The sequence below is a fragment of the Salvelinus sp. IW2-2015 genome, linkage group LG2, assembly GCF_002910315.2.
Source record: "Salvelinus sp. IW2-2015 linkage group LG2, ASM291031v2, whole genome shotgun sequence".
NCBI lineage: Eukaryota > Metazoa > Chordata > Actinopteri > Salmoniformes > Salmonidae > Salvelinus > Salvelinus sp. IW2-2015.
The window spans coordinates 2,522,070-2,544,237 of record NC_036839.1 but is presented as its reverse complement, the minus strand read 5'-3'; the positions used below and the strand labels follow the sequence as shown (position 1 = coordinate 2,544,237).

The 22,168-nt window shown below is 40.2% G+C and overlaps 2 long non-coding RNA genes across 2 annotated transcripts; one reads left to right on the top strand and one right to left on the bottom strand.

The window, feature by feature from the left end:
- The first annotated feature begins 4,779 nt into the window (after positions 1–4,779).
- LOC111972018 (uncharacterized) lies at positions 4,780–6,681 on the top strand. Its single transcript, XR_002878343.2, has 3 exons — positions 4,780–4,860; positions 5,880–5,964; positions 6,156–6,681. It is a non-coding gene; the product is annotated as an uncharacterized lncRNA (long non-coding RNA).
- Positions 6,682–15,114: 8,433 nt separating this feature from the next.
- LOC111973197 (uncharacterized) lies at positions 15,115–18,615 on the bottom strand. Its single transcript, XR_002878527.2, has 3 exons — positions 16,632–18,615; positions 16,435–16,545; positions 15,115–16,293 (listed from the first exon to the last, which is right to left on the bottom strand). It is a non-coding gene; the product is annotated as an uncharacterized lncRNA (long non-coding RNA).
- Positions 18,616–22,168: the final 3,553 nt, after the last annotated feature.

Here is a 22,168-nt window from a genome sequence, read left to right as displayed (position 1 = left end):
TAGCTTACTGTATGTGTGTATATGCATTACCAGTCAAAAGTTTGGACACCTCTACTCATTCAAGTGTTTTTCTTTTCATTTTACTTTTTTCTACATTGTAGAATAATAGTGAATATATCAAAACTATGAAATAACACATATGGAATCATGTAGTAACCAAAAAAAGTGTTAAACAAATCAAAATATATTTTATATTTGAGATTCTTCAAAGTAGCCACCCTTTGCCTTGATGACAGCTTTGCACACTCTTMGSATTCTCTCAACCAGCTTAATCTGGAATGCTTTTCTAACAGTCTTGTTGGAGTTCCCACATATGCTGAGCACTTTTTGGCTGCTTTTCCTTCACTCAGCGGTCCAACTCATCCCAAACCATATCAATTGGGTTGAGGTCGAGTGATTGTGGAGGCCAGGTCATCTGATGCAGCACTCCATCACTCTCCTTCTTGGTCAAATAGCCCTTACACAGCATGGAGGTGTGTTGGGTTATTGTCCTGTTGAAAAACAAATGATAGTCCCACTAAGTGCAAATCAGATGGGATGGCGTATCACTGGAGAATGCTGTGGTAGCCATGCTGGATAAGTGTGCCTTGAATTCTAAATAAATCACAGACATTGTCACCAGAAAAGCACCCCCACACCATCACACCTCCTCCTCCATGCTTCACGGTGGGAACTAAACATGCGGAGACCATCTACTCTTGCATCACCTACTCTGTGTCTCACAAAGACATGGCGGTTGGAACCAAAAATCTCAAAATTTGGAACCAAAAATCTCAAAGGAAAGATTTCCACCGGTCTAATGTCCATTGCTCGTGTTTCTTGGCCCAAGCAAGTCTCTTCTTCTCATTGGTTTCCTTTAGTAGTGGTTTCTTTGCAGCAATTTGACCACGAAGGCCTGATTCACACAGTCTCCTCTGAACAGTTGATATTGAGATGTGACTTGAACTCTGTGAAGCATTTATTTCAGCCTCAATTTTTTTGTCTTAGTCTGGTAACACTAATGCTTTTATCCTCTGAGGCAGAYGTAACTCTCTGGGTCTTCCTTTCTTGTGGCGGTCCTCATGAGATCCAGTTTTTACATAGTACTTGATGGTTTTTCTGACTGCACTTGAAGAAACTTTCAAAGTTCTTGAAATTTTCCAGATTGACTGACCTTCATGTCTTAAAGTAAAGATGGATTGTCATTTCRRTTMSRTWWTTMYYSRMMTTTTTGCCATAATATGGACTTGGTCTTTTACCAAATAGGGCTATCTTCTGTATACTACCCCTACCTTGTCACAACACAACTGATTGGCTCAAACGCAATGCACACCTGTTAATTGAAATGCATTCCAGGTGACTACCTCATGAAGCTGGTTGAGTGAATGCCAAGAGTGTGCAAAGCTGTCAAGGCAACTAGTGGCTACTTTGAAGAATCTCAAATAAMAAAATATATTTTGATTTGTTTCACACTTTTTTGGTTACTACATGATTCCATATGTGTTATTTCATAGTTTTGATGTCTTCACTATTATTCTACAATGTAGAACATAGTACAAAATAAAGAAAAACCCTGGAATGAGTAGGTGTGCCCAAACTTTTGACTGGTACTGTATGTAATTGTGTGTTTTAAATTAGTTGCTATACATTTACACACGTTTGAGTGTGTCACTGCACATTCAGGGGCAACTCTTAATCCTGTGGATAAACATGCAAATCTTAATAAAAATATTGTTTTGTAATCCTGCTGTACTARAATGTTGTAATATTTCCAATATTACACCATAGACTGTTTTTCTAGTTTCAATACAGTGACATAGATTAACAGAGGTCAGCAATGTCCTAGAATGTAAGACCACATGTGTGAAACATGTACGGTGTTGTTTGATTCAGCTGTTGGGATTCAGGAGAGATTTGTTTCATTGTTGTTCTGCTCCTAKTGTCCTCGCTCAACTCTTGAAGTCAGATCTTTACTAAGAAAATAGTCCCAACGGTGAGTGTTTTGCCACTCATAGTACTACTTGTTTCAACAGGAATGAATGCAGTGACATTCAAGCTATTGCATAATGGCTCTGCAAAGCATTATTATCCTTGCATAAATACTAGTGATTGTGAAATAAAACATTCTTAGTATTTTTTTCCCCAGTTTCCTCATAACAATCCTCCTTTCAGATTCTATGGAAAACAAAYGAGGGTAGTTGTTGAGCTCCAGCCCTCTGCAGCACACAGTAATCCCCCATGGGCATGCTTTGGCTCATGCTCTCGCTGCCTTWTGGTTTTGGTTGCTGTTCTTAGCCGCTCAACTTCCTGTTTGCGCCTGAACACAGCCAATTGGCACCTGGGTTGCTGTGACACCTATACACCAGATAGGCCATTAGTCAATCCCAGAGTAAACAAAGTCTCAACCTCTCCCTAAGGATAGTCCAGAGCACATTATAACAGCTTGTAAATGCCAAGCAATATGAAAAGTCATTGAAGTTATTGCACATGAGTTAGAGGACTAGCCCGTCTGACATCTCCAAATCTTACATGCTGCAATACATTATATTTTCATTTACCACATATTTTAATTTAGTTTAGACTCATTCAAGTCCTGGTTTGGTTGAATAGTCGTTGTGCAAATGTAAATGGTCAAGTTCACGACATTACTGTAGTTCTCATGCAAGTCTGAATAGATTGCACCAGCTAGTGGCTGTAGTAATAACTAGAATGTAATAGAAAGTACTGTAATTCAATAGTTTGATGTTTGAACTCACAACAAAGCAATTAAGGTCAAATCAAAGTTWATTGATCGCATACACAGATTTAAAGATGTTATCGCATGTGCAGTGAAATGCTTGTGTTTGTAGCTCCAACAGTGCAGTAATACCWAGCAATACAAAACAATAAACATATATTCCCAAAAGTTAAGAGAAATTAAGAAATATCAGAATGAGCAATGTCAGAGTCCGAAATATAAATATATATACACTGAGTGTACAAACCATTAGGAACACCTTCCTAATATTGAGCTGCACCCCATTTTGCCCTCAGAAAAGCCTCAATTCATTGGGGCATGGAAGGTGTCTAGAAGGTGTCGAAAGCATTCCACYGGGATGCTGGCCCATATTGGCTGGATGTCCTTTGGGTGGTGGACCATTCTTGACCACTCTACACACAGGAAACTGTTGAGCAAGAAAACACCAGCAGTGTTGCAGACACACTCAAACCGATGCACCGGGCACCTACTACCATACCCCATTAAAAGGCACTTAAATATTTTGTCTTGCCAATTCACTTTCTGAATGGCACAGGAGAGGGACGGAAGCAAAACTGTTACACATACACAATACATGTTTCAATTGTCTGAAGGCTTAAAAATCKATCTTTAACCTGTCTCCCCTTCATCTACACTGGTTGAATTGGGTGACATCAATAACGGATCATAGCTTTCACTTGGATTCACTTYGTCAGTCTATGTCATGGAAAGAGCAGGTGTTCCTATTGTTTTGTACACTCAGTGTACATATAAAGTGSGTTWAACAGTATGTAAACATTAAGTGACCAGTGTTCAATGASTCTATACCGGGTGGTAGACGGCTAGTGACAGTGTCTGAGGTTCAGAGCAGGGTACTGGGCAGGAATGTAGAAGTTATGTGAAGAAGGTAAAAACAACATAAAAGCTCAGATTTTCCTTCTCTTTAAGCCAGTGCCAATTTCAAGTATCATTTTTTCCATGCATCATGAAAGCTCTCTTTATTCAATTGGACTATGTGAGCCTGGATATTGGGAAATACCTAGTCAATTGTGCAACTGAATAAATTCAACCCAAATGTSTCTTCCGCATTTAACCCAAACCGTCAGATCAGAGAGGTGGGGGGCCTACCTTAATCGAGATCCAGGTCATCTGGACACCAGGGAGCAATTGTTGTTGGGGATTAACTGCCTTGCTCAATGGCAGAACGGCTGATTTTTCCACCTTGCCTGCTCAGCGATTCGAACCAGCGACATTTCGTTACTGGACCAACGCTCAGGCTACCTGCCCCCCCTAATGATTATTATGATACTGTATGATCAGCCTTTGTCTGTAGAAATGGTTGTCTTGAAGATGAACACAAGGTGGCAGTATGAATATGTATGAACTTTCCAATTTGTAAGTCGCTCTGGATAAGAGCGTCTGCTAAATGACTTAAATGTAATGTAAATGCAGTAGAGCACTTCTCAAAACTATTAAAACAACATTTCTTCATTCATAAATACATTGTTGAAAGTATTGTAGCGACCCGCATAGATAGCTGTAAAAGAAAATTCATGACGCAGATATAAAAAAGAGTGCCACATCCTTGAAATGCAATGTACTTTACTTAATCAGCCTGTATAATAATTAAAAGACAAAAGTGTAGAATCCCCTTATAATAGTTGAACAATTATCCCTTTTCCCTTTGGCATCACCCTGATCTCGCGAGCTTACATTCTGTTTCGCTACACAACATCAGGATGGTTCGTACGAGGCTTCTTTCCCTTTGTAACCTGTAGAATATTGAATATTGAATATTGAATATTGAAGGGACACTTCTGACTGATTGTTCGACAGTGACCCCCCTCTCTGACAATTTACCCTGGGGTGAAATCGTTAGTACAAGTATGGAACGCCGTTTGGGTCTTAAAGCACGTGGTCAAAACGCGATATTTTTAATGCAGTTGCACCCCAAAAATAAAACGAGAGTTTCTATTGGACAAATTCAGATAGGTTCCCCCTCGTTTCCTTCCGTTTGCTTCCGTTTAGCGTAATGAATATCTGGAATCCATGGGACGTCCATACCCCACCACTTCATATTTAAACTTGGGGACGTCCAATGGACCCAGAAGACGGACCAAAGATAGAGGGCGATCTACATAAATGTATGTTTCAGGTAGCAATCGTAATAGCTAGCTAACTAATTGCTGGTGAGTGTGTTAGCAAGAATATTTCTAACGTTAGCTGCAAACGCAACGCTAGCTAAGTTATTTAACGTTAATACATAACATTTGGTAGCGAGTTTCATAACCTAACTAGTTAGTAGTCTAGCAGCAACAGGCTAGCTAGTTTTGAGATGTTTTTTTTTTTTACATGAGGCACCAAGACCTTGCTTGATTTACAATGCAAATCTGATGGCACGAGCAACAGAACAGACTAGTTAGGTCCGTAGAATGACGTCAAATCGTAGACTTTCAAACGGACCTAACGTTAGAAGGCTAACAGCCAGTATTTCTCTAACACGGAACCCAAACCGGCTGCGTGTGCGCATCGTGCATTGTATTTTGCCACACCAAACGCGATCACGACAGCAGGTTAAAATATCAAAACAAACTCTGAACCAATGACATTAATTTGGGGACAGGTCGAAAAGCATTAAACATGTGTGGCAATTTAGCGAGCTAGCTTGCACTTGCTAGCTAACGTTAATTTGTCCTATTTAGCTAGCTTGCTGTTGCTAGCTAATTTGTCCTGGGATATAAACATTGAGTTGTTATTTTACCTGAAATGCACAAGGACCTCTACTCCSACAATTAATCCACACATAAAACGGCCAACCGAATCGTTTCTAGTCATCTCTCCTCCTTCCAGGCTTTTTCATCTTTGAACTTATATGGTGATCGCATCTAAACTTTKATTGTATTACCACGACAACCGGCAACAAAGTTCGCCTTTCAATCACCGACATGATTGAAAGCATAGGCAGTGTTTTGTCTTTGTTTGGTTTTGTTTTCTTGGTTTGGTTTGAATTTCTATTTGAAGTTGTTCGAATGCATCCTTGGTTCCTTTGTCAGTGATCATGTTAGTATGCATGCAATGGCGTGAGATGGAGCATCATTGACCTTCGACTGGAACATTCTTTGTACTTAACACAACAATTTCTAAATTGATCTTATGTTTGCAGGGACGATTCACAGTGCCCCTTTTGGAGTCTGCACAGACGAGAAGATTGGTGGTATCACACAATGTTGACAAGGCCCTTAAAGAAGGTGAGTGATTTGTGGTAAAAAAAAGACAACAAATATAATGAACTGTGTGGAGTCAGCAGATGCCGTCCCAGAATACCTCAGGAACAGCTTGTGAAGACAGCAGCTGACTTTCACTTCCTGATGGAAGAATATGGGCTTCTTTCTCAATTCATCTTTCCTCGATTTCTTGCATCTTCTCGCCTCTTTCTCAGAAAGGAATGGAGAAGACACCCTGAAGAGACCTTGAAATGGCTGAAAGACTGACTAACCTCTACGGATCGGTGTCCCTATACCGGGACGGTTGAGCTAATGTGCGCTAACGTGATTAGCATGACAGTTGTAAGTAACACCAAACATTCCAGGACATAGACATGTCTTATATGGGCAGAAAGCATAAATTCTTGTTAATCTAATAATAATAATTCATAATAATAATAGTAATTCATAATCTAATTGCACTGTCCAATTTACAGTAGCAATTACAGTGAAAAAATACCGTGTTATTGTTTGAGGAGAGTGCACAGCAACAAAAATGTATCACGGCAACTGGTTTGATATATTCACCTCTGAAGGTAAATAATGTACTTGCATTCAGTAATCTTGCTCTGATCCTGAGGGTCCCCGAGATAAAATGTAGCATAGCTTTGTTTGTTGAAATACATTTTTATATTCAAATGTAGGAACTAGGTTCTACAGTTTGAACCCCTGCTGTCTCTGGCTCCACACCCACCCTGCCCGGCCAACTAGATGTGTGAAAGTTAGTGTATAAGCTAATGATCCATCATGTATGACATTCCTTGGAGTGTGTAAACTTACACCATATACTTTTTGTATGTTCTCTATAGTTATGTACTTGAAAATGTATCAATTGACCAATTTGGCACATTTGGACAGACTTAATGCAAAATATTGTCTAGTATTGCAATGCTTCACTGGATCAATATGAGACTTTGCACACACTGCTGCCATCTAGTATCCAAAATCAAAATTGCACCTAAACTGCAATATTATGTTAAGGCCTTTCTCTTGCATTTCAAAGATGATGAGAAAAAAAGAAAACATTTTTTTTTGTTTATATTATTTTTTACCTGTTCTAATGTGTTATATTCTCCTACATTCATTTCACATTTCCACAAACTTCTGTTTCCTTTCAAATGGTATCAAGAATATGCATATCCTTGCTTCAAGTCCTGAGCTACAGGCAGTTAGATTTGGTTATGTTGTTTTAGGGGGAAATTATTTTTAAAAAGGGTACGATTCTTAAGAGGTTTGAGACACGCAGTGCCCTTTCCCTCCTTCCAGACTGTGACAGAGAATGTGATGTTTTGAAACACATCAAAATATATGAACCATGCTCATTTGAGCTACAGATTGGGWGAGATGACCGATAGGGGCGAGAGAGAACAATTGTGTGATTAAATCTTATGTCACAACCTGCCCTCTAAATACACCTCTGCTGTCTTCAACCAGGATCTCAGCGATCATTYCATGCGTCCGTAATGGGTCCGCGGTCAAACGACCACCCCTCATCACTGTCAAACGCTCCCTAAAACACTTCAGCGAGCAGGCCTTTCTAATCGACCTGGCCTGGGTATCCTGGAAGGATATTGACCTCATTCRGTCAGTAGAGGATGCCTGGTTATTCTTTAAAAGTGCTTTCCTCACCATCTTAAATAAGCATGCCCTGTTAAAAAAATATAGAACTAAGAACAGATATAGCCCTTGGTTCATTCCAGACTTCACTGCCCTTGACCAGCACAAAAACATCCTGTAGCGTACTGCATTAGCATCAAATAGCCCCCGTGATATGCAACTTTTCAGGAAAGTTAGGAACAAATATACACAGTCAGTTAGGAAAGCAAAGGCTAGCTTTTTCAAACAGAAATTTGCATCCTGTAGCACAAATTCCAAGAAGTTTTGGGAGTCCATGGAGTCCAGCTGCCCACTGCACTGAGGCTAGGAAACACTGTCACCACCGATAAATCCACGATAATTGAGAATTTCAATAAGCATTTTTTCTACGGCTGGCCATGCTTTCCACCTGGCTACTCTGGCCAACAGCTCTGCACCCCCCACAGCAACTTGCCCAAGCCCCCTCCCCCACCCCCGCTTCTCCTTCACCCAAATCCAGACGGCTGATGTTCTGAAAGAGCTGCAAAATCTGGACCCCTACAAATCAGCTGGGCTAGACAATCTGGGCCCTCTCTAAAATTATCCACCGAAGTTGTTGCAACCCCTATTACTAGCCTGTTCAACCTCTCTTTCGTATAGTCTGAGATTCCAAAAGATTGGAACGCTGCCGCAGTCATCCCCCTCTTCAAAGGGGGAGACACTCTAGACCCAAACTGTTACAGACCTATAGCTATCCTACCCTGCCTTTTCTAAAGTCTTCGAAAGCCAAGTTAACAAACAGATCACCGACCATTTCGAATCCCACCGTTCCTTCTCTGCTATGCAATCAAGGTCCTGAATGATATCATAACCGCCATCGATTAAAGAAAATACTGTGCAGCCGTCTTCATCGACCTGTCAATCACCACATTCTTATCGGCAGACTCAACAGCCTTGGTTTCTCAAATGACTGCCTCGCCTGGTTCACCAACTACTTCTCAGATAGAGTTCAGTGTGTCAAATCGGAGGGCCTGTTGTCCAGATCTCTGGCAGTCTCTATGGGGGTGCCACAGGGTTCAGTTCTCTGGCCGACTCTTTTCTCTGTATACATCAATGATGTCGCTCTTGCTGTTGGTGATTCTCTGATCCACCTCTACGCAGACGACACCATTCTGTATACTTCTGGCCCTTCTTTGTATACTGTGTTAACAAACCTCCAGACGATCTTCAATGCCATACAACACTACTTCCGTGGCCTCCAACTGCTCTTAAATGCAAGTAAAACTAAATGCATGCTTTTCAACCGCTCGCTGCACGCACCCCCCCGCCTGACTAGCATCACTCCTCTGGACGGTTCTGACTTAGAATATGTGGACAACTACAAATACCTAGGTGTCTGGTTAGACTGTTAACTCTCCTTCCAGACTCACATTAAGCATCTCCAGTCCAAAATTAAATCTAGAATCGGCTTCCTATTTCGTAACAAAGCCTCCTTCACTCATGCTGCTAAACATACCCTCGTAAAACTGACTATCCTACTGATCCTTCGGCGATGTCATTTACAAAATAGCCTCCAACACTCTACTCAGCAAACTGGATGTAGTCTATCACAGTGACATCCGTTTTGTCACCAAAGCCCCATATCCTACCCACCACTGCAACCTGTATGCTCTCGTTGGCTGGCTCTTGCTTCATATTTGTCGCCAAACCCACTGGCTCCAGGTCATCTATAAGTCTTTGCTAGGTAAAGCCCCGCCTTATCTCGGCTCACTGATCACCATAGCAACACCCAGCTGTAGCACGCGCTACAGCAGGTATGGTCTGGTCATCCCCAAAGCCAACTCCTTTGGCCGCCTTTCCTTCCAGTTCTCTGCTGCCAATGACTGGAACGGATTTTAAAAATCACTGAAGCTGGAGTCTTATATCTCCCTCACTAACTTTAAGCATCAGCTGTCAGAGCAGCTTACCGATCATTGCACCTGTACACAGCCCATCTGTAAATAGCCCACCCAACTACCTCATCCCCATACTGTTAATAATTTTTTTGCTCCTTTGCACCCCAGTATCTCTACATGCACATTCATCTTCTGCACATCTATCACTCCAGTGTTTAATTGTTAAATTGTAATTATTTCGCCCCTATGGCCTATTTATTGCCTTACCTTCCTAATCTTACTACATTTGCACACACTGTATATAGATTTTTCTATTCTGTTATTGACTGTACGTTTATTTATCCCATGTGTAAGTCTGTGTTGTTTTTGTCGAACTGCTTTGCTTTATCTTGGCCAGGTCACAGTTGTAAATGAGAACTTGTTCTCAACTGMCTTACCTGGTTAAATAAAGATGAAAAATAAAATAAATAAACCACGAAGACTGTGAGTGTTCCTGAGTGGCCGAGTTACAGTTTTGACTTWAATCTATTTGAAAATCTATGGCAGGACCTGAAAAATGGTTGTCTAGCAATGATCAACAACCAATATGACAGAGCTTGAAGAATTAAAAAAATAGTTAATGTTGTACAATCCTGGTGTGGAAAGCTCTTAGAGACTAAGAAAGATACACAGCTGTAATCGCTGCCAAAGGTGCTTCAAGAAAGTATTGACTCAGGGGTGTGAGTACTTATGGAAGTTAGGTATTTCATTTTCAATAAATGTGCAAATGTTGTCATAGGGTGTGTGTGTAGATGAGTGAGGAGAAAAATGAATAATACATTTTTTAATTCATGCTATAACACAACAAAATGTGCAATTAAGTCAAGGGTTTTTTGAATATTTTCCGACGGCACTGTACCTCTATTTCTAGAAGCCAGTTGGGCTCCCGTGTGGCGCAGCGGTCTATGGCACGGCATCAGTGCTAGAGGTATCACTACAGACCCTGGTTTGATTCCAGACGTGATTGGGAGTCCAATAGGGCGGCGCACAATTGGCCCAGCGTCGTCCGGGTTAGGGTTTGGCCGGGTAGGCCGTCATTTGTAAATAAAAATGTGTTCTTAACTGACTTCCCTAGTTAAATAAAACATTAAAATAAATATATATAATGATGCATAATACACACTTTTATGAACCAGCTTASACACTGAACCTTAGAATAGCCTCAATGTGTTTATCAGAACTTGGCTTGACTTGTCTGTCATTTAATGGTCAGTCAGTTGATTATTTTAAAACACAACTCCCCTCCCCAGCCTTGCACACACAAGTAACTGGCTGCTTCTAATCAACACTGTTCTGAAATCTCAGTGTATGTCAATAAGCAACAGGGCAAGAGGGAGAGGTCTGAATAATTTCCGAATGCACTGTATTGACTTGCATTGGAAGGGCATCTGGGGGAATGGTCTTGTAAAAAATTGGAACAGCACAATTTAGTGTTCAGAACCATAAGGATGTAGGATGGGACATAAATCTAYCAACTTCAATTACTAATTTCTCTGAATGGGAAAAAAATCACCAAATTCACTGGAAATACATTACATAGAATGAATAAACAATTCTCCTAGCCCCACCTCCATACTACTTGTCAGACATAGAGAACTGAGACTATATGTTCGTTGTTYGGGTGGGGGTAGCTTTTACCCATTTCTTTCGGTTCCTCATGTCTAACTCCTTGTTKGAAAAAAGTTGGAACCAAATCAGATGTTAGGTACTATATTTATTGAATATTATATGCATCTTATAAATTAATTGCCCGTTTGGGTGCAATCAATTAGCTTAATTTCTCAGATCAAATTATATTTTAACATAATAATGTTGCAGGAATGCTAATCTTATCGGGTTTCTAACAGAAACAATTTCAGAACAATCTAAGATYTTGGGTGTCAATCCTCTTGTGCTTTTTGAGTTGGAATGACCCATATCGAATGTTGGGTCAGGACGGGTCATTAAGTAGGTGCTCACTAGTGTTAATGCCAATTAAGTAGCAGGGTGGTTGACAGGTCACCCCATCACTTGCATCAGCATCATGTGGTTCTTATGTAGAGATTGATTGAAGGCATCCTATAGATACAAGCTGAGTGAAGTGAGTCTAACGTTACATAGACACACAAACACCTCCACTCTAATAGGAATAGGCCTGATGCCTAGTAAGGAAATCTGTGCTAGCCTACTGTTCAGGACAGTTGGGAAGATCCCTGACTGAATGTGCTCTGGCTTTTCCTCACTAACAATGTATTTTCCGCAAGAACTCAACCAACCTCCCATCCACTTCACAATGAGGGAGTCTTAGTTATTTACAATATTCTGCAGAGGGCTCATTGTGGATTGTGACACTTCCATGACACACTGACACGCTGACCAGGTGAATCCAGTTGAAAGCTATGATTCCCCCTTATTGTCACTTGTTAAATCCACTTCAATCAGTGTAGATAAAGTGGAGAAGACCGGTTAAAGAAGAATTTGAAAGCCTTGAGACAATTGAGACATTCATTTTCTTTGTGCGCCATTCAGTAGGTGAATGGGCAAGACAAAATAATGAAGTGCCTTTGAACAGGGTATGGTACTAGGTGCCAGGCGCACTGATTTGTGACAACTGCAGTGCTGCTGAGTTCTGCACGCAACGCCTGCCAAAGTCGGTTCCTCTCCTTGTTCGGGCGGCGGTCGACTTCAACGGTCTTCTAGCCATCGCCGATCCACCTTTCTTTTTCCATTTGTTTTATCTTGTTTTCCCACACACCTTGTATACATTTTCCTCATTACTTGTCGTGTATTTAACCCCCTGTTCCCCCCCATGTCTGTTTGTGAAATTGTTTGTTGTAAGTGCTTGTGCACATTTTGACTGGTGCGCGATGGGTTTTGTACCCATATTTTGGATTTCTGGATGCCGTTGGTTTTGATAACTAAACTGCTCCGGTTATTACCCAGTTCTGCTCTCCTTCGTCTGACTTCCCTGCCACCAGTTACGCACCCCTTACAGATGTTTTATATACAGTATATATACAGTACTGTAAGTATCCATATTGCCCATGAGTTTCTCTTTGAAAAGAAAATAGGCAAAATAATGAAAAAGAATCTAATCCACAATTTACATAATATGCAATGAACTACTGACTTTTTCATTTGTAAATCATTATTATAACTCAAATGAAACCTAAATGAAACCTTTGGTATATATAGCCCTGGGGTGAATGAAAAAAGTTGTATATGTATTAGGTTGTTAAAATCATTACATGTAAAAAACAACTCAATGCTGAACTAAATCAAAATATTTATTTGTATTATAACCTCTGAAGAACGTGTCTACAACTSACAAGTATTATTAAAAATGTGTAAGAAATTGCAATACATAATATATGTAGCCCATCTCAATTTTCACATATTCTGAAGTTTTAAACAAAATTGTAAACTCTTTACACATACWTATGCTACTTATGCATAACAAAATACAATGTCAGTGTCAGTGTATGGATCCTTCGATGCTTTGGGGAAGGTGTTATATCTTGTACATGTTRCCCCCTAWAGATATTCCTTAACATKCTAGATACAAGCACATTAGTAGTACATAACAGMGTAATAGTGTAATACTACAGTATGGCCCTGTCTTCTGGATACGTGCAGTACTGTATATAAAACATCAGTGACTCTTTGATTCACCAAAGGTTCTTGTTCTCTACAGTTTAACATAAACAATACTTCAACAATACTTCACTTCACTCTAAAAATATACTTTTGGATTATAAACATGGAAATAAAAAATAGAAAAGGAATACTAAAATAGCCAATGTATCGTCGTGTCATATACATCATAACCCGAGGGGGTTCACAGTTGTTCAAGTGTTGCATATAAAAAAAAAATGTATCTCGATATTGTGTTATGTGTTAGAATGTCTAATAAACAACTATATTGTATACATTAATAATATTGTTTTGTCATAAATATATAAATATAATAATAATAAKGTTTTACCTGCACCTGCATGCCGACGATGCCGTTGTGTATTCTATCGTCCGCCCTGCTGATCATGCTCTATCTGAACTACATTATGCTTTCATTATTTTGCATAAAATCTTTATTGACCTTAAATTATTATTGAATACGTGTAAAACTAAGTATATGTTGTTTTCTAGAGTGTACAAAKWTTATTCTAATGATTGAAGTTGTATCAGCATAGACATTAAGCTGACTTTTAAAAAACATATTGATGAGTTAATTAAGATGCRGAARATAAAAAGGGGCTTCTTCTATAGAAATAGGTCCGGCCTCTTGCTTAATAGTACGAAGCAGATCATTCAATCTATGTTCTTACTYGTTCTAGACTATGTTGAAATAATCTATKTGAATGCAGCTGCCCCTTCATTAAAGCCTTTAGATGCATTTGACCATAGAGCACTTTGTTTTATTATTGGTGCTGGTTCAGTACACATCACAACATTCTCTATCCTAAAGTAGGCTGCCCGTCTTTGAGGTCACGTAGGTCAATTCATTGCAATTATAAAGCTCTTTTACACACTGTAAACTCCCTCTGTAGCTAACATCTACAATAACCATTAGACGTACGAGTCAGAGTTATCATACACAGTTTCAGGGATTGCTAACTCTGGAAATTCCTTTTGGTCTGTACATAGTTAGGTAAATCAGCTCTTTGCCCCTGACATGTGGAATAATCTCCAAGCTTCTCTAAACATTGATGTTTTGGTGTCTCTAGGTTAATCTCTAGACTGCTGAATGAGGCCTGTTACAATTTACTTACAAAACCTTTAAAGGAGTTTGTGAAACCATTCAGTCATGGATGTATGTAAACATATTTAATACATATTGCTTGTTACAGAAGACTACTGTTGTACATTGAATAGCCATTCATCCCTGTTACACCTTGATGTGATGGTTTTCTATGTCTGTACATGRTTATAATCCACATAGTGTGAATAGTGGTTAAACCTGAATCTGAAATGACCTTTCTTACCCTTATTACTTTGGGTTCTAATCCCCCTCTTTCAGAATCCCCACTGTAAACAAATKTTTAACATTCATGATCCTTCACTATATTTATCACTATACCCCCCACAATAACTATTGTCTATTGTTAGTCTCAATGACCTTACTGACAATATCAAAGTTTTATACATAGCTAAGATACATTGTTGGAGACAGTTCTGTCTTTGGTTCTGCAAACATTTGTTTATTAGATTATATTTCTCATTAAGAATAATGTTGTTTTAATTCTATATGGGTCATGCTTTGGTCATGTGTTCTCTTATGGGTCAATGATTTTAATTACAATATAGCAATTATGTTCTCGGCTCAATTACTTAGAAGGGCTTGGGGTCCCACCCCTCCCGTGTGTTCCCAGGTACATATTTGGGAGCCCCTATACATTCAGGATGTAAGGCTTACTAGTCATGTCAAATGTTAGGAAGACCTGTTGGTTGTAACAAAAACAAAAAATTWAATAAAAAAAACAGCAAAGTTTTATACTTTGACCCCATCTTTTCACATCTGTTTAATTTGGGTCTTTTTCATTTAGCCTGTTGCTTGGCTCCAGCCATTGGAAGCTCGGTACAAAGAAAAAGAACACAATTCAACCATTGATGGATGGTGACAAAAATAATGACCTTGCAAGTAGTCATGTTAAGGTTTTCAATGTTTTATTGGTGGCGTTTTATGGATTTGCATGTGGCTGTGCATTATATGATGTCCCGAATAGGGAAGAGGATCTGATCAAGCCTATTGGTATTCTTGATCAATTCTTGATCCAAAAAGACACACACCTGTTATGGGGTTAATTCCATCTCCGTTTGCATTGCTTGGTAGTGTATTATTAGCATGGTATGAGACAAGATAAATAACACAATTTAAGTAAAGTATAAAGTAAACAGTATTATCCTAAATTGAGAGGTGAATAAAAAAAAATGACATCAACATCTTTCAGAATGTACCTGTTTTCAGTATAGAATGACATGCATACTGATTATATTACAACTTTTTGTGTTTTGTCCTAATGATTGTTCTTTAGTAAATAGGAAACTCAACAGTGTGTTAGTCCGAGAAACGTTAATTAGATAGTTGTTTTATGTTTGTGAAACCTTGAAATGTACACAATGAGAAGTGATTTTGTAACAACAGTTTTGAATGGGTAATTGTATCAAATATATATCATTTTATGTTTGAATTAGAGCTAATTTAAAATGTTTTCATCACTGCCTGGTAAACACATTCTTGTAAATTGGCGCTACTGTACGTGATTATATGGGGCTGCTGTACAGATTTGAGCACTTGACAAGACGTTGACATTTCTGGGTATGTTCTGGGTATGTCTCGCCTGTAACATAATAATAATAAGAAAGATTATGATAATAATAATGATGTTATATWATTTTTTATAATGATACAAATCTGTCAATCAAACAAATGTATTTCTTAAAACCCCTTTTTGCATCTTCAATAGTTATAACAGCTAATGTTGGATGACCCAAATCAATTATTCCCGGTAGCATCTGGGAATCCTATAGACGTTTTAAATAATATTAAAATATATTTATACAAAATACATACATTTTAACTTAAAAAATACATACAACTGACATAAAGACTTCGGGAAATTCGATGTCCTCCAGTTTTAGAATATCTATCAGAATTGACTGTATCAAGCTGTTTGGCCGCTTCATACATCAGCACATCGTCTTCCTCATTGCCATTTACAGCGTTGAAATTATCATGTTTAGATGTTTTACTATGTATGTCCTGGGCGCCCTCTCCCTCATCGGCGTCTTCCTCTCGACATATTGGGCCTTCTGTGTCCGTACATGCCTGGGAGGAGTTGAAAGAAAAATATATACAAAATAGTGTATTAAAAATAAAATATATATTATATAAAAATGTCAATCTCAAATACATTTCAGATATATTAACATATTAACACTGTTAGGCCTTGGGGTTTAGTTAAATTACCTCTGGTTGTTTAACGCCTGCTTTTCTGAGGAATCGTCCATAACGGGGTTCCTATCCCAATGTTCTCTGGCTTTGTAGATTCTGCATGGTTTGTATAGCTATCGTTGGAGTCTTAAAAAACCCCATTATTTGACATTGTTTCAACATATTCTATCAAAAAATGTATAACTAATTTAAAAAAGTATAACTGGTCATACCCTTATCCATAGAGAGCATGCTCTTGAATCCAATTGTTTTCAGACCAGTCGCCCTTCTCGGGCCGGGGTGATTCTGCGCAGTGCACTTCTGACCCAGTATTGTGATGCGCCTTAGGCGCTAGATTATATAGCGATTGGGTGGAGTTTCCAGGGGGTGTGTAGCTGTGTTTTAAATCTGCGCTTCTTGTGTTGTTTGGCATTTTGGTAAAGCCGGCTGTGCAGAACGGTAGAATATTGTCGGTTTCAGCGCCTCCGAAGTCTTTCATAGGTAGAGTCCATATTTCCTTGGGTATTCTTGTTGGGGTTCTGTCCACTGTAAACACAAGATACGCTTTTTAAAATAGCGTATACACTTTTGTTTTAATGTATAAAGATTATTACGCCTTTTTATTTTTGGGAATTACGTCGAAAATAGCTTGTGGACGTAGGGCTGCGTAAAGAAGAACCGGCCGCCGTTTGTTCCTTGAATCCTCATCATGGATAGTTATAACAGCTGATGTTGGATGATCCAAATCAATTATTCCCGGTAGCAGCTGTGTAAATGTCAGGTATGCTATAGACGTTTTTAAATAATATTAKAATATATTTATACGAAATATGTAAATTTTATCTTTAAAAATACATACAATTGACATAAAAACATACCGGAAAATTCGATGTCCACTTAGAATATCTGTAAAAACCACATATAACAACGGTTTAATATCTGAGGAAACCTTAATAGAGGGAGAGAGAGTTCCAACCGTGCCGCAATAGCTACCATGTAATGTCAAACATTTCCCACAAACGACCTAATGCACACAAAATCGGATATAATATATTACTTCCAAATCCTCCCCTTCAAAATTCTCCATGTGTAAAGGCTGTGTCCTGACTGAGTCATAGTATGGAATGGGGGATTGTTTGTCTAGGCCTATTCTATGGTGGTTGTGGGGATTGACTGTTGCTCCCTCCATCCTTGGGAAATAACACATGCTGTTTTTGGAGAGACCCTGTGTGCAAATGGCCCCATAATGTTGAATTGTTTCATACACAATTGCAGAGACACACACACACGCACACCGAACAAAAACGTTGTTTTGAAACACCTTTGCAGAGACACACACACCCCCGCAAAAAAACATTGTTTTGAAACACACACCTCTTTCCCAGAATCCTTTCTCTAAGACCGAAAGAGAGAGAGAGAAAAAAACGGAGATTCCTTTCGTTAACTTCACTAAGGTAGGGGGCCCAAATTAACTTCTTATGGCTGAAGGGGCAGTATTGAGTAGCTTGGATGAAAGGTGCCCATATCAAACGGCCTGCTCCTCAGTCATAGTTCTTAATATTTGCATATTATTATTAGTATTGGATAGAAAACACTCTAAAGTTTCTAAAACTGTTTGAATTATGTCTGTGAGATTAACAGAACTCATATGGCAGGCAAAAACCTGAGAAAAAATCCAACCAGGAAGTGGGAAATCTGAGGTTTTTAGTTTTTCAACTCTTTGCTTATCCAAGATACAGTGGAAATGGGGTCATGTTGCACTTCCTAAGACTTCCACTAGATGTCAACAGTCTTTAGAACCTTGTTTGATGCTTCTACTGTGAGGTGGGGGCGAATGAGAGGGGATTGAGTAAGGTCTGCCATGAGCTGACCATGCGCGTTCATGTGAGAGTTAGCTTGAGTTCCACTGCATTTCTGAAGAGAAAGGAATTCTCCGGTTGGAACATTATTGAAGATTTATATTAAAAACATCCTAAAGATTGATTCTATACTTCGTTTGACATGTTTCTACGGACTGTAATATAACTTTTTGGATTTTCCGTCCGTACTTTTCGCTGGACTTGCACGCGCGTCGTGAGTTTAGATGGTGTACTGAACGTGCGAACAACAAGGAGGAATTTGGACATAAATGATGGACATTATCGAACAAAACAAACATTTATTGTGGAACTGGGATTCCTGGGAGTGCATGCTGATGAAGATCATCAAAGGTAAGTGAATATTTATAATGCTATTTTTGACTTCTGTTGACTCCAACATGGCAGATATCTCTTTGGGTTGATTTGTCGTCTGAGCGCCATACTCAGATTATTACATGGTTTGCTTTTTCCGTAAAGTTTTTTTGAAATCTGACACAGCGGTTGCATTAAGGAGAAGTGGATCAAAAATTCCATGTATAACACTTGTATTTTCATCAACATTTATGATGAGTATTTCTGTAAATTGATGTGGCTCTCTGCAAAATCACCGGATGATTTGGAACTACTGAACATAACGCGTCAATGTAAACTGAGATTTTTGGATATAAATATGAACTGTACCGAACAAAACATACATGTATTGTGTAACATGAAGTCCTATGAGTGTCATCTGATGAAGATCATCAAAGGTTAGTGATTAATATTATCTCTATTTCTGCTTTTTGTGACTCCTCTCTTTGGCTGGAAAAATGGCTGTGTTTTTCTGTGACTTGGCTCTGACCTAACATAATCGTTTGGTTTGCTTTCGTTTTAAAGCCTTTTTGAAATCGGACACTGTGGCTGGATTTACAACAAGTGTAGCTTTAAAATGGTGTAACATACTTGTATGTTTGAGGAATTTTAATTATGGGATTTCTGTTGTTTTGAATTTGGCGCCCTGCAGTTTCACTGGCTGTTGACGAGGTGAGGCGCTACCGTCCCACATAACCTAGAGAGGTTAAGTGGGCTGGAATGTCACTGCGGTGGAGATCTGTGGGGGCTCATAAATGAAGGTCGTATCATTGGCTTCATCAATAAGTGCACCGATGACGTCGTCCCCGCATTGACCGCACGTACATACCCCAACTAGAAGCCATTTATTACAGGCAGCATCCGCACTGAGCTAAAGGCTAGAGCTGCCGCTTTCAAGGAGCGGGACTCTAACCTGGAAGCTTAGAAGAAATCCCACTATGCCCTCCGATGAACCATCAAACATGCAAAGCATCAATGCAGGACAAAGATCGAGTCATACTACACCGGCTCTGACACTCGTCGGATGTGGCAGGGCCTGCAAACCATTACAGACTACAAAGGGAAGCCGCGAGCTGCCCAGTGACACAAGCCTACCAGACAAGCTAAACTACTTCTATGCTTGCTTCGAGGCAAAGAACACTGAAACATGCATGAGAGCACCAGAAGACTGCGTGATCACCCTCTCCGCAGCCGATGTGAGTAAGACCTTTAGACAGGTCAACGTTCACAAGGCCGCAGGGCAAGGTGGATTACCAGGACGTGTACTGCGAGCATGCGCTGACCAACTAGCAAGTATCTTTACTGACATTTTCAACCTRTCCCTGTCTGAGTCTGTAATACCAACATGTTTTAAGCAGACCACCATAGTGCCTGTGCCCAAGAACACTATGGTAACCTGCCTAAATTACTACCGACCCGTAGCACTCACGTCCGTAGCCATGAAGTGCTTTGAAAGGCTGGTCATGGCTCACATCAACACCATCATCCCAGAAACCCTAGACCCACTCCAATTTTCATACCGCCCCAACAGATCCACAGATGATGCGGTCTCTATTGCACTCCACACTGCCCTTTCCCACCTGGATAAAAGGAACACCTATGTGAGAATTCTATTCATTGACAACAGCTCAGCGTAGCCAGGTGGAAAGCATGGCCAGCCGTAGAAAAATGCTTACTGAAATTCTCAATTATAGTGGATTTATTGGTGGTGACAGTGTTTCCTAGCTTCAGTGCAGTGGGCAGCTGGGAGGAAGTGCTCTTATTCTCCATGGACTATACAGTGTCCCAGAACTTTTTTGAGTTTGTGCTACAGGATGAACATTTCAGCTTGAAAAAGCTAGCCTTAGCTTTCCTAACTGCCTGTGTATATTGGTTCCTAACTTCCCTGAAAAGTTGCATATCACAGGGGCTATTCGATGCTAATGCAGAACGCCACAGGATGTTTTTGTGCTGGTCAAGGGCAGTCAGGTCTGGAGAGAACCAAGGGCTATATCTGTTCTTGGTTCTACAGATTTTGAACGGGGCATGCTTATTTAAGATGGTGAGGAAGGCACTTTTAAAGAGTAACCAGGCATCCTCTACTGACGGCATGAGGTCAATATCCTTCCAGGATACCCGGGCCATGTCGATTAGAAAGGCCTGTTCGCTGAAGTGTTTTAGGGAGCGATTGACGGTGATGAGGGGTGGTCGTTTGACCGCAGACCGATTACGGATGCAGGCAATGAGGCAGTGATCTCTGAGATCTTGGTTGAAAACAGCAGAAGTGTATTTGGAGGGTAAGTTGGTTAGGATGATATCTATGAGTGTGCCCGTGTTTACGGATTTGGGGTTGTACCTGGTGGGTTCATTGATAATTTGTGTGAGATTGAGGGCATCAAGCTTAGATTGTAGGATGGCTGGGGTGTTAAACATGTCCCAGTTTAGTTCACCTAGCAATCAATCAATTCACATATGGTGTCCAGGGCACAGCTGGTGGCAGAGGGTGGTCTATAGCAAGCGGCAACGGTGAGAGACTTGTGTCTGGAAAGGTGGATTTTTAAAAGTAGAAGKTCGAATTGTTTGGGTACAGACCTGGATAGTAAGACAGAACTTTGCAGGCTATCTCTGCAGTAGATTGCATCACCGCCCCCTTTGGCAGTTCTATCTTGTCGGAAGATGTTATAGTTATGGATGGAAATGTCAGGGTTTTTGGTGGTCTTCCTAAGCCAGGATTCAGACACGGCTAGGACATACATCCGGGTTGGCAGAGTGTGCTAAAGCAGTGAATAAAACAAACTTAGGGAGGAGGCTTCTAATGTTAACATGCATGCTTGTAATTGTTGAGGACTGGGGAGTTTTTCAGGATAAAAAATAAACGGAATGGGTATGTTTGTAATCGTTAAAGACTGGTGAGTTTTTCAGGATTAAGAAGAAAGGAATGGAGCTTTTGCACAGGCAAAATCCTAGAGTGCAAGATAGTTATAAAAAAAAAAGGATCATTGCAGGTAGCTATTTGATTAGCTATTTAGCAGTTTTGTTTAGCAGTCTTATGGCTTGGGGGTAGAAACTGTTCAGGGTCCTGTTGGTTCCAGCCTTGGTGCACTGGTACCACTTGCCGTGCGGTAGCAGAGAGAACAGGCTATGGCTTGGGTGGCCGGAGTCTTTGACCATTTTTGGGGCCTTCCTCTGACACTACATGGCTGTACTCATTATTCTCTGTAGCGTCTTGTGGTCGGATGCCTTGCAGTTGCCGTGCCAAGTGGTGATGCAGCCAGTCAAAATGCTCTCAATGGTGCAACTGTAGAACTTTTTACAAGCATGCCAAATCTTTTCAGCCTCCTGAGGGGGAAGTTGCGCTGTCCTCTTCACAACTCTGTGGGTGTGTATGGACCATGTTAGTGATCTGGACACAGAGGAACACAGTCGTGGGTGAACAGGGAGTACAGGAGGGGACTAAGCACACCCATTGAGGGGTCCCCGTGTTGATGGTCCAGCATGGCGGATGTGTTGTTGTCTCCCCTTACCGCCTGGGGGCGGCCCGTCAAGAAGTCCAGGAGCAAATTGCAGAGGGAGGTGTTCAG